Source organism: Mirounga angustirostris, unplaced genomic scaffold (genome assembly GCF_029215605.1).
Source record: "Mirounga angustirostris isolate CCGP_5_RB_7025 unplaced genomic scaffold, mMirAng1.0.hap1 SCAF_2, whole genome shotgun sequence".
NCBI lineage: Eukaryota > Metazoa > Chordata > Mammalia > Carnivora > Phocidae > Mirounga > Mirounga angustirostris.
This window is the reverse complement of record NW_026991710.1, coordinates 86309423-86323026: the sequence shown is the minus strand read 5'-3', so window position 1 is coordinate 86323026 and position 13604 is coordinate 86309423.

Here is a 13604-nt window from a genome sequence, read left to right as displayed (position 1 = left end):
AGATTCTGCTTCCTGGAGAATCCAATCTGTGAAAAATATATATTTTATATTGCAGCAAATATTTTCTTAGAAAATTTTCTCAAGCAAATATTGCCTCAGGACCTTTGCACATTCTTTTCCCTATGTCATTTTCCCCTTGGCTCTCTCCTACTTCCTTAGGTATCAGCTAAGATGTCATGTCCTTACCGAGGCCTCCCCTGATCTTCAGCCTAAATCAAGTCTTCTTATTATTTTCTGTCATGGCTTCTTATATTTTCTTTCACAGCACTTACCTCAGATTTTAATCTTATCAATAGATTGATTTCATTATTTGTTGAATGCCTGAATCTTTTACCAGACTACAAACTCCATGAGGGCAAATATGTTTAAAAATGTTTTTTCATCATTCTATATTCAGTTACTATCATAGTTCCTGACATATACTACATCTTTAGTAAATTTTAGTTCAATGAATGAAGGGATGAATAAAGCGGTGAAGGCAAGAATGAGTTCTTTCTCTAAAAACATTATTTTCAAACAAGGAAAACTCCTTGACTACTAGGTTTCTAACACAAACATCACCAACTGAAATTATGAAACTGTTTTTCATTCTTTTTTGGGGTCCTGAAATTCTTCTGTGGTGTGGGCCTGAGGTTTGGTTATAAATTAATCCTGTCCATATTTTCTTGCAATGGATTACTTGAAATTTATTTCAAGGGATTGCTTTTGGAACCCAGGGTTCTTTTGAATGCAATTTTAAAACCATTATTCTGTGTAATTAGAATATTATAAATGAGGGAAAAAAATAGGAGTTCTATGGTTAAACCATTTAAAAACAAAATTAATTCCCGCTGCTCAAGGCCTAAAGGGAAAATCTAGAAAGTGGGCAGAGAAAATGGGTTGTCTCATTAGATTTTGTTCAGGACCTATTATTACCAATTTAGTAGCTCGCCCTTGAATTGGATTAGAGTATTACCATGATTACTATATTTATAATATTACAAGGGATTTATAATGTGTCATTTGCAGCTGAAATTTCTCATGATTATTTTAGCCTAGAAGCAGTAATAATACTTAATCAAGCAAAACTTTCTATTTTTTATGCCATTTAACAATGTGTAGTTAAATCACATGTGATTCTTGTATGATGGATGAATTTTATTACATCCAATTTAGTAACTAGCCAGAAAGACTGAAAGCTTAATACCAAATGTATTCTGCATATCATTGGGACTTGGTTAAAAACAACTCGATTTTCCTCTTTCCTTCTTTTAAGAGATATATGGGCCTCAGAACATGGACTTATTGTCACATATATACCTATAATCATTCAGAAAAGAATTTCTTCATGCTAACAACAACTTTTTTTTTTTCCCCAGACAAGGGGGAATAAAACTAATTTCTCGTCTTTCAACCAACCATTTTTCTATTGGGTGAGGCTGCTTCCTGGGTCATTTGTTTCATCAAAACTTGGATCAAAATATCTTTTAAAATCAGGAAGAAAAACATTCTATAAAATAAGTAAAGGACAGACAGATCTCTTATCTGTTCTTCAATCATGACAGTCTTTTTTTTTTTTAAAGATTTTATTTATTTATTTATCAGAGAGAGACAGAGAGCACAAGCAGGGGGGGTGGCAAGCAGAGGGAGAAGCATGCTCCCCACTGAGCAGAGAGCCCCAGGCAGGGCTCCATCCCAGGACCTGGGGCCGAAGGCAGATATTTAACCGACTGAGCCACCCAGGTTCCCCAATCATGTCAGGCTTTTTTTTTTTTTTTTTTTAAGGATTTTATTTATTTTATTTGAGAGAGAGAGAGAGACAGAGATAGCGAGAGAGAGCAGGAACAGGGAGGAGAGGGAGAAGCAGGCTTCCTGCTGAGCAGGGAGCTTGACTCAGGGCTTGATCCCAGAACCCTGGGATCATTACCTGACTTGAAGGCAGCCATTTAACCAACTGAGCCACCCAGGCACCCCCAATCATGACAGTCTTAAAGAGAAATCCAGAACACCGACATACTTTTTTCTTTGTCCTCTATTCTTCTGTTCAGCTCTTAGCCATCCAACAAAGTCCTTCTAAGGACAGCAGGGAAAAATATATACCCCTTCCCTTTACTAGATGTTTACCACCAGGGGTTCTAAGGGAGGATTTAGGGGGTCAGTAAACTTGGATTTTAAAAAAAGATTGCATCTTTATTTTCACTTACTTCTAACTAACATTTAGCATTTATAAATGTAGGCAACAAACCCTACAGTAGTGTGAGTACTATCTATGCTTTTATTCTCCAGGAGAAATGATATATAATTGTTATTTCATTTTCTCAATGTTACAGGTGTCTCTCATTGACATCCATCACTACTTCAAAATGATGGTAGTTATTAGATCTGCTGCTGGATCTAGTCACTTAATGCCTCAGTGAAGAAGCAAGTGTGTTATTAGATCACAACATTTTTTCCCCAAAGTATTTTTGTAGATATATTTCAATATAGTTGGTTTGCTCTTTAACAATGTATTTTAATTATTTACCAACATTACTTTGAGAAGCGTTTTATAGGCTTCATAAGGCTGCTAAATGGGGTCCATAGAAGAGAAAGGGTCAAGAACTCCTAACGCAGTTATTTTCCAAGGTATTAGACTTAACTTTCCCCTTCTTTAAGAATTGAGGTGAAATTCACATAACGTGTAATTAACCATTTTAGAGTGTACAATTCAGTGGCATCTAGTGCAGACACGATATTGTACAATCACCACTTCTATAGTTTGAAAACATTTTTATCACCTCAGAAAAACACCCCATACCCTTTAAGTAATCACTCCCCATTCCTCCTTTGCTCCATTCTTCTAACAACTGCTAATTTTTTCCCTGCCTTTACAGATGTGCCTAGTCTGGATATATATCCTATATATATCATATAAAAAGAAATCATACAACGTGTGACTTTTTGTGTCTAGCATCTTTTGCCTAGCATTAATGCTGTTGAGGTCCATCCAAGGATGTATCAGAACTTCATTTCTTCTTATGGATGAATGGATAAACTAAATTTTTCTTTTAATAAGAAGTCTTTTGTGTCTTTACTCTCCTGAAATGAAATTGATAGATAATAAAACCTACTACACATAATTTCAAAAAATCATTGTAATGATTATAAAGAAAACACAAAAGAAAAATAATTTGTAATAAATTATATGTATTTCAATATGAAAATGCTCAGGCACCAGTACTAAAGACATACTAAATAGTCATATGCTTGCATCCATATATAGAATCACCATGAATTAAGAGCTATAAATGTAGATTAATACAGTGTATAGTATCAGAGTCTTAAATACCATGCGTGTATCTTAAAACAATGTAAAAAAATTCTTTGTGTTATATATGAAATGTCATTAGTTTTTGGGCTGACATAATTTTTTAGAAAACAGATTTTACACTCACACGAATGTCTGATGGGACATTTCAGAGCAATGAAGAACACGGGACAAAACTTTCTTGGGTAGGGCTGTCTTATGTGTTGTACCATGTACAGTATCACTAAATGGCAGTAATGTTCCTTGATCACTGTGACATCAGAAAACACCCTGGCAATTTCAAAAAGACCTCTTTGGGGGCAGTAGTGACCCACAGAGAACACGTGACCCAAAGTTTATTCCCTGAATCTTGACATTTCTCTGAAGACTCATGTTTTATCCTTAAAATTAAATGCATGTCTGTGTTCTGTGATACAAAGGAAGTGTTCCTGTTTGAATATATATGTAACTCTCATGTATCTGAATTGCATGGGGACCAGTCTGAGTATACTGCATCTTCCTAAAGCACAAGTCTAACTCCAAGAACCTTCATGAGTAACACAGATGTCCCTGTAAGCTTCAAAGAAAGTCTTCACCTACAGCAAAACTTCATTACAATCCATTTTAAATCTCTGGTCTTTTTATAAAGTCCCTCTCTTTCCCCACCCGAATATCTATCCTTCAGCTTTTCCAGCCAGACTGGCTTCAGACCTTTCCAGAGTTCTCTGTAAATCTCGTGCCTTAGCACGCTCCACCAAACAGAAAAAACATTACACAGTAAAATCCCGTGATCAAGTTTCCTGGTCCCTCCCTCCGGAGGGGTGCAGACTCTTCTAGGAGGTATCTTGATATTTGTTTCCTTTTGTTGTTTCCTGGTAGAACAAGGCGTTTGGGTACCTGGGATTTCATTTTTGAGGCTTCTGGGCTTTAGGAACAGACTTTAGGAACACACGGGCCTTGGAATCTGCCCTCCGCAGCCCAGCCCCTGGCTTGTTCTGATGCGCAAGCCAAGCCACTGTGATGTTGAAACCCCACAGTGCTTTTCTCCAAGTAGTTGCTTAAAACTTGCTTTAAAACGAACAGATTTGTTCTCAGGGACTCTTCTGATAGTGGAAAGTCAGGTAAAGAACGTTGAAACTATGTCACTTCAGAAAAAAAAAAAAATGTACAATTTGCTGTTAGGCGTCCTAAAGGCGGAGCCACCAAGACTGAGGTTGCAGAACCTGGCTGCCATTTGCTCTCGGTCAGGTGTTGAGAGGTGTCAGGCCCAGTGGGAATTTCTTTTTCACTTGGACCAAATATATAGTATACTTTCTTGATTCAAGATACCGGAGCTATGTCCTAATAGTTGAGTTGAACAATCTCCTTGAGAATTTTCATAAAAACATCCTGCTGAATTACATACAGGTGTGGATTGGCAGATAGATCTGATATTTGTGAAATATGAAGAGAAAATGATTACCAGTGAACTATTGCCCATTCAGAAGCCCATCCTATCTATATTAAGCCTTCAAAGTGGGAGCTAAAATTTGTTGCTCTTTAATAGCTGTATATCTGGGGGGAAAATGTATATTTCCAAGTAGGTGTTCAGCAAGTCTTCAGAAAAGGACCTCTGAGCATTTAAGTTTTTCAATTAAGATATTGGAGTTGGGGGTGGTGAAAGAGGTGGGTAAAATTGTTTAAGGTAAAAATTAGATAGGACACTTGCTTAAAAATAAAATGATACAAAAATGTCCAGTAACAATAAGGAAGGGTATGCAGGATCTCTAGAAGAGCGAAATTGTCCATGGAATGCCCACAGGTGAACCTACTTCCACCTAACATGAAATGATTAATGGTTTTGCAGACTAGCCTACAAATGTACCATTTTATGCCCATGCTAAAGCAACAACAATTCAAGTTAAGAGCAAACGTTATAAATACCAAAGGTACTAGTGGCATTCTTATAGGCATTATTAGTTAGGAAGTCAAAATAAAACATGATTTTCATTAGATGATAAAGAAAAATACAGTTAATAACAAAAGAAATTATATATTTTCTTAAATTACCATGCTAGATACTGTTTCAAAAGTTTTTGAGATGTTAAGTCTCCCGGAGTCATTTTTATTTTGTGGAGCAGTTTTAGGTTCACGGCAAAACTGAGCAGAAGGTACAGAGGCTTCCCTTTTACTCTCTACCCCACACACATGCACAGTATCCCCCTCTATCAATAACCCTCATCAGAGTGGTACATTTGTTAAAATCAAACCTACATTGATGCATTATTGTGACCTAAACGCCTTAGTTTACGTTGGTATTCACTCTTGGGGTTGATATTCTATGCATCTTGACAAATGTATAATTGTTACAGAAACCCAAGTTCAGCTAGCTACCTGTTGCTCAGAAAGCCAATACTTAAGATATGAGTTTTCATTGGAAGGGAATATGAGCTTTATTCAAGACACTGGCCACCTGGGGAGAAGGCAGACTCCATCCAATGGCCAACTCTGAGGCTTCTGAGGGCCCCAGGGGTTTTATAGGAGTTTAGGGCAGTTAACATTTGTACAGACTCAATGGTACAAGATACAGACATTATCTGAGTGCTGGGAGGTTGTGCCTGGGGGCTTTGATTTCTGTTTTGTGATGTGCAGAGGTGCTCTATTCTTTCTATGAAAGAATGCATGATCTACAGATGTACAAAGAAAGGTTAGTTAATCACGCAGGTTAAGGGAGCTTGCTAAGTCTGGAAGACCACTAGGTTGGCTGGAGGGCTGAGGTGGCTTCATAAGGACATGTAGCCATCATTATGGAATCATACAGACCAGTTTCACTGCCCTAAAAATCCTCTGTGCCCCGCCTGTTCATTTCTCCCCCCACTCCCAATCTCTGAAACCACTGATCTTTTTACTGTCTTGATAGGTTTGTCTTTTCCAGAATTTATACATTTGGAATCATACACTATGTGGCCTTTTCAGATTGGCTTCTTTCACTTAGTAATATGCATTTAAAGTTTCTGCATGTCTTTTCATGGCTTGATAGCTCATTTCCTTTTTAGCACTGTCTGGATGAACCTTATTTTTTATTATTATTATTATTATTATTATTATTATTATTATTATTATTATTATTATTATTTTGGACCACAGTTTATTTGCCCATTCACCTCTTGAAGGACATCTTGGTTGCTTCCCAGTTTGGGTAATTATGAATAAAGCTGCTATAAACATCCATGTGCAGGTTTTGTGTGGACATAAGTTTTCAGTTCATTTTGGTAAATACCAAGGAGCATGACTATTGGGTTGTATGGTAAGAGTATGTTTAGTTTTCTAAGGAACTGCCAAACTGTCTTCCAAAGGTGCTGTAGTGTTTTCCACTCCCATTAGCAATTAATGAGAGTTCCTGTTGCTCCACATCTTGGAAGCATTTGGTGTTGTCAGTGTTTTGGATATTAGCCATTTTGAGTGTAGTGATATCTCATTGCTGCTTAATTTGCATCTCCCCAATGACAAATGATGTGGAGTATCTTTTCATATGCTAATTTCCCATATGTATCTCTTCTATGGTCAGGTGTCTCTTCGGAGCTTTTTCCTATTTTTTAAATTGGGTCATTTATTTTCTTGTTAGTGAGTTTTTAGAGTTCTTTGGGTATATTTTGGGTACCGGTTCTTTATTAGATAAGAGTTTTGCAAAAATGTCCTTCCAATCTGCTTAACATTTCAACTAAAATTCTCTTTTAATATCATTTCAGTTGGATTTTATAGTTGAACTTACTACATATTTTTGCATACTAAGAGAAGTAACTTAATTTAAGTACTTCATAAGTAATAGTTCATGTAATATTTTCACAACATTTTGAATGAAATTATATAGGTAGTAAAGAGGGGGCTTTCAATTAGTGAGAATTTCTTCTAACCTATTTTCTATGAAAGAAGAAGAAAATGAAGATTAGAATTAAATTCAGCTGGGACAGAAAACAGAAACAAACAGACAAAAAGAATACTAGTGGCTAAATAAGATAGATATTTATTTCTCTTTCACGTAAAAGTTCAAAGGTATGTATTCTGGAGCTATCTGGCCACTTTGCTCCACAAAGTCCTCTGGGGTGCAAGCTTCTTTCAGCTCAAAGTTCCATTCATCAAAGGCATGGCCCTTATCTTCATGGACAAGGTAGTATCCAAGTTCTAAATAACAGAATGTAAGAAATGATGAAGAGGAAGAGATAAAGGATGAGCTAACTGCCTCTCTCTCTTCCCCACTCCAGCTTTATTAAGATATAATTGACATTTAAGGTTGTGTAAGTTAAGGTGTACAGTGTGATGACTTGATGCATGTAATATTATAAAATCATCACCAAAGTAATGTTAATTAATAGCTTCATCACCTGACATGATTACCTTTTTTGCATGTATGTGTGGTGAGAATATTTAAGATCTATTCTCTTAGCATGACTATAGTCACCATGATGTACAGTACATCCCTAGAACTTACAACTGGAAATTTGTACCTTTTGACCAATATCTCCCTATTTCTTCTACCCTCCAGTCCCTGGCAACTACTACTCTACCCTGTTGCTATGAATTCAGCTCTTCTTTCTTACTTTCTTCTTCTTTTTTTAATAGTCCACATATAAGTGAGATCATGCAGTATTTGTCTTTCTCTGTCTGACTTATTTCACTTAGCCTAATGCCCTCAAGTTCCCTCCATGTTGTTACAAATGGCAGGATTTCCTTCTTTCTCATGACTGAATAATATTCTGTTGCATAGATACACCAGATTTTCCTAAGGAATGTTTCTAGATGTCCCATTGGTGGACTTTAGTTACATGGTCACACCTATTGCAAGGAAAGCTGGAAAGTACAGTTTTTATTTGGAAAAGTAAAAAATTCTCCCACTATAAAAGAAGGGGGGATACTGATCCTGGCGGGACAACTATTAGGCTCTGTCACCCACAAACTTATTTAATCACTTTGCAGTATCTCTCACTACTTTGTTCTTTCTTTCTTTTACCCATTTTTAAAATTAGATTGTTTACTTCTTATCTTTCATTTTTAAGAGTTCTTTGTATATTTTGGTGACAGTACTTTATCAGATATATCTTTTGCAAATATTTTCTCCGATCTGCAGCTTCTCTTATTCTCTTGAGGTATCGTGACTTTTACAAAAATAAGTATATGAATACACAACAGCATTTAATATATTTCAAGTTCTAAAGTTCACAGACAAAAATCCTGTTGTTTTGTTGCACTGTCATGATAATAACTTTGTTCCTCAGTAGAGTAATAGTCAATATTTTAGTGAGAAATGATCTGGAACTTTGACATGTATTTAGAAGGAAAATATGTGGCTCACAAACAGAGGATGAACAGGAACTCTAGGTAACATTTAGAAATACTTTTGTAACATTTATTTGATAATATGACAAATGTTTTAAATGTTTGGTAAGATGAAAATATTTTCAAAGTTGCCCTTTAGATAAAGTATTCAAAAAGCCAGTGAAATATTCTGTGTCTCCCTAAACAGATAAATAAGTAAATGTTCAAAATTGTTTTAAAATTCTCCTTACTTTTGTTGAATCCTACTATATTTCATGGCCCAGCCCCTAAAGTCAGCCACTAGCTAGTAAACGTGAGCAATGGCAATTAGCAGATTTTTAAATTTGTTTATTTATCATGTTATAGGTAAGGAGAACAATTAATTTTAGAGACATATGCTGCTTTTACAAAATATCACACATAAATGACTACTCCACAATTCCAAAATTCTTTTATTTCCTAACAGGATAATCTAGCATTTCAGAAAATGACAACTCCATCCAAGTTAGATCTTGTGTTACACTTACCAATGCTAAAAGAAGAAACAGAATTGGGATTCACTAATTATCTAATTTTTCTTAGCTCCAACTCCTATCTCTACCACAGTTTCATAGCTGTGGGAGATGCTGGTTTTGTGCCACTTTTAATGAAAGACTTTTGCTTTAGTTGTCAGCCTTCTCAGGGATGAACTTTTCTGCTTTGTCCATGTCATGCCCTTTCTAGGGAGCCCATATCTGATCACTGGGGTTATAAAGGCCCAGTGATTTTGGCCCTATAATGGACAACTCTAGCTTAAGCTCTAGAATATTCTGCTGGGTTTGGTCTTATTCTAAGAATCTATAGATCATTAGAAATAAGCCCACAACGTTGTCTCAGTAGGGTTTATTTTACTGAAACATCTGAACTTCAAAGGTGAATAGAACAATTAAGCTTTTTTTTCCTACATGAGGAAACAAAATTATATAGCCACTATGATACATGCACAAAAGAAATCCCCCCGCCCACCTTTATGGGAGAGTCTGCCTTACAGTTTAGCCTAATCAAGATTACACATTACAAATCCTCCACTGTTGACAAAAACATTTTAGGATCTGCAATCTAAGTAGAATCTAAGGGGTTACTGACAATATCTCCTATGATCCTTTCTGGAAATTGAGTAGACCAGGCTCTTAATTTTAACTGTCATGAAATAATTGGCAAAATTGAAAGAACCCAGGTGCCTAGTTGGGAAGAATGTGAACCTAGTTCACAGTTGGAGTAGAGATATGTAGAATTCTCACAGACCTTTCTAAGGAAGTTGGACTATATAGGGAAATAAAATGACATTTGTGGCAGACAAATGTCTGGTCGTCCTCCAATATTCATTTTTTCTTTTTCTGTAGTACTGTGGCATCTAGTTTCTATCTAGGGCCTCTGTTGACTCAGAAAAATAGGCTGCTAGTTTATAGTTAGTTGTGGCCAGTAGACTAAGTGTTGCCCAACACAATGCAATAAAAGTAGTGTTACAGTTTCTGGGATGTGTTTATTAAGGGAAGGAGCACACCCCTCTTTTCTTTTTCTTTCTTTCTTTCTTGCTTGCTTGCTAGGTGAAATGAGGATGTGATGGTTGGAGCTGTAGCAGCCATTTTGAACTATGAGGGTGACCTTAGCAATGGAAATCAAACATAAGAGCAACAAGACAGAAATAACTTGGTTCTCTCACATGGGTGATCCCTGCATCACCTACCTCCAGACATTTATGTTGATCAAAATCCTGACCACCATCTAGATATAGTTATATGTTGGCTATAGAGCCATTTTGGTAAGATTTCTGCTGGCAGATTTTTGTAAGTAAAGGTTTGTTCCAACCAATTTTAAAAAATCTTGTCTATCTTGTTAACATTAAGAACCAGAAGATGTAATTTGTAGCTATGGAACAGAGAGAGACAGAAACTAGTTTAGACTAGAATCAGATCCATAATCATGACTTAATTAATATAAATTAATTAATATAATCTTTGCAAAGATGTTTGTCTTATGTTGTAAGAGCCAGGATTTTAAGTTAGAATTATATTTTTCATGAATTTATGTATTCATTGTCCATATTAACATTTCACTGAGAAGCCAATTTTTATTATAGAACTTTAAGAGATTATTTAAATCAGGCCTCCTCTTTTAATTAAAACCATTTCACTTAGTTTTTGCAAAGAGCATAAGTGAACTTTTTTTTGCCTCTTTCTGTAAAATTGCTACTATTTTTGCTTTCACTTTTAGACTGAATAACAGATACTTAATTTTCTTTAAAAGTTTTAATTTCCAATGAAAAAATCTCTTTTACTGCTTTCTTCTGGATTCTCTCATTCTGATTTATTGTGAGAATTGAACTTCATATTGACTGGAGGTCATTGGTGATCTTAGAAGGTGGAGAAAGCTCATTTGAATTGAGATGGGGAAAGAATATGAAGTGGAGATACTGCCTATGGAAAACTGTTTCTAGTTTTTCTGGAAAGTGGATAAACAGAATTTCCTATGCTCATAGAAAAATCTGGTAAAAGGGACTTCCAGGAGCAACTGAACTCCACAGCAAAGGAGCCATTATTATATGCTGGGCACGCTGCTACATCCTGCAAGGATACTAAACTTAATTCCTGGGTGTTTGGCTCATTAACAAGCCACTGGGTCGGTCGGGGTGATAGGGAACATGATAGGTTCACAAACATATAGGTACGGTACCAAGTGCCATTGTAGAAGTGAAAATGTAAGAAAAGAAAGGATAAATCACTTCTAGTTGGGTAAAATAGGAAAGGCCTCACGGAGGAAATAGCGTTTGAAGAAGTTACCTATTTGTTGTTGTTGTTGTTCTATAAATCAGTGTCAGGGTAAAATCTTCACAAGGAGGTCTGTTCATGTCTTACGATGTTTGTGTGTGTGTGTAATGCTTGTCTTCTACATTGGACGGGATCTAGAGCAGTGCCTGGCATAGAATAATCGCTCAATTTTATATCATTATAATAAAAATAATATTATGATAGTAAATATTAACCGTATGAGTGAAGTAATGAATGCATATTTGCATTAGTAAGTGGCCGTGAGCTCCTCAGGGGTGGTGGATGTTATCTTGCTCCTCTTTGAACCCCGGCCTCGCTTTGGACAGCGCGCGTCACGGTCAATTCGCTGGGCGCTCTGTTTCCTCTTCTCGGTCTCCAGGGCGGGCCCGAGACTGGCTGGGGCGGGGATCTAACTCCAAGCCCCCGGCGGGAGTGATGACTCCGGCCAGTAGGGGGCACCGGCGCGCAGCTGGGCCAGGGTCCCCCAGCGCCGCCCTGCGCGGAGCCCGACTGCCGTCGACGCCATGCGCGCGCTGCTGCCGCTCCTGCGCACCGGCTGGGGCTGGCGCGCGGGGTCCCCCGCTGCCGCCCGCTTGCCCCGGGCAAAGAGTGCAGGGCCCGGGCCGCACCGCGCCATGGCCGTCTACCGTACGGAGGAGCGCGGCCAGCCCTACTCCCCCGATTACCGCCTCTTCTTCAGTAAGTAGCTCGAGGGGCCCCCGGCGGGCGGCGCGCCAGGAGGAGGCTCGGGGTGGGGCCTGTGCGGTCCGCGCGGCCTCCAGCCTCCTTCCTTCGGGCTTGCGGTGGTGGCCGAACAGGCCCGGCCCCGTCCCCGCATGCGGGGGCCCGCGCCGAGCCACGGGAGCTGCCAGCGAGGGGGGCGGCGCGCCGAGCCCCCGACGCGGAGCGCGGAGACGCGGGGTGATGGGCGGCGGGGAGCGCCGCGCTGAGTCGCCTGGGCGAGGCCCGCCGCCCTCCCCCGGCGGCGGCAGACGCTCAGGGGCGCCCGCCGTCAGCGCGCCGCGCCCCGCAGCCTGAGGCAAGGCCCTGCCGCCGCTCAGGGTTCCGGTAATTTAGCTGTGCAGGGAAGGGCAGAGTCCGCCGCTGGCCGGCTCCCTCGGTGGGCGTAACCGCGCTCCTCCTAGCGAGGGCCGCCTACAGTTGGGAAGGCGGGCAGAACTTCGGAGATGCCTAGTGCAGTGGGTCTTTTTGGGGGTGGGGATAGGGTTGGGGGGACTCTGGCGAAGGATCTCCCAGAAGCATGAATTTATATTCACAGGTTCGCACTTTGAATGCGATGCTCGATCAAGAGCCTGGCTGGCTCCGGCTAGCCCTGTCTCCTCTCATTGAGCAAGCCCCAGAGGACGAAGCGAATTGCGGGCCACTGAGCTGGCCGGCGAAGTCAGAAAACGACCCCGGTCTCCGCTATTCTCATTTTTCTTTGCACCCACATATTACACTGTATGGGTGAAAATAGGCTGGTTGAGTTGCCTTCGTGCCTCATTGACTTCCGAGCCCTGGGGGGAGTAGTACCTTTTCTGTGAAGGCCTTGCCTTACCGCCCATCTCTTAAGAGCACTGGCTTTGGGGGCGCCTGGGCGGCTCAGTTGGTTAAGCGACTGCCTTCGGCTCAGGTCATGATCCTGGAGTCCCGGGATCGAGTCCCGCATCGGGCTCCCTGCTCGGCAGGGAGTCTGCTTCTCCCTCTGACCCTCCCCCCTCTCATGTGCTCTCTCTTTCTCATTCTCTCTCTCAAATAAATAAATAAAATCTTTAAAAAAAAAAAATATGATTTGAGGGCGCCTGGGTGGCTCAGTTGGTTAAGCGACTGCCTTCGGCTCAGGTCATGATCCTGGAGTCCCTGGATCGAGTCCCGCATCGGGCTCCCTGCTCGGCAGGGGGTCTGCTTCTCCCTCTGCCCTCTTCCCTCTCGTGCTCTCTGTCTCTCATTCTCTCTTTCTCAAATAAATAAAATCTTTAAAAAAAATAAAAAGAGGGGTGCCTGGGTGGCTCAGTCAGTTGGGCGTCTGCCTTCGGCTCAGGTCATGGTCCTGGGGTCCTGGGATCGAGTCCCGCATCGGGCTCCCTGCTCAGTGGGGAGTCTGCTTCTCCCTCTGACCCTCTTCCCTCTCGTGCTCTCTGTCTCATTCTCTCTCTCAAATAAATAAATAAAATCTTTAAAAAAAAAAAAATATGATTTGAGGGCGCCTGGGTGGCTCAGTTGGTTAAGCGACTGCCTTC